Source organism: Suricata suricatta, chromosome 10 (genome assembly GCF_006229205.1).
Source record: "Suricata suricatta isolate VVHF042 chromosome 10, meerkat_22Aug2017_6uvM2_HiC, whole genome shotgun sequence".
NCBI classification, from domain to species: Eukaryota; Metazoa; Chordata; class Mammalia; order Carnivora; family Herpestidae; genus Suricata; species Suricata suricatta.
Genome location: NC_043709.1, coordinates 91,438,332 through 91,438,790, shown reverse-complemented (window position 1 = coordinate 91,438,790; position 459 = coordinate 91,438,332).

Genomic DNA, 459 nt, shown 5'->3' with positions numbered 1-459 from the left:
AAATGCGCGCTAAATTTCTCTAAATTTCAGAATGAGGACAACAAATCCTATTTAGGGTAATAGTAAGCATTATAGGAAAAGCCCTTTAGCACACTGCCTGGCATATGTCAAGCTGACACCAGGTTGCTCTTATTTTAAACCAGTCATTGGCAGTTAGGAAGAAAAGCGGGCAGCCCGGAATCAGACCTCTAAGATGTGGATAAATATATTTAGATGTTTTTTTAAGGACCAGTAGAGAGAGGCTCAGCAAGCCAAGTGTCGCGCGGGAGCGAACTGATTTATTGGCCAAGAAATCTGGCCATCGGTTCTTAAGTTCGCAGAAGCACACCCCGCGCCCTTCTCGGAGGGATCCCGAGCTGCGGCGGCGCTGGAGCGGGCCCGGCCCGTCCCCCGCGCGGCGTCCGCCCAGAACCCAGACGCGCGCTGGGAGTGAACTTGGCAGAGGCCGGGCGCGGGCGG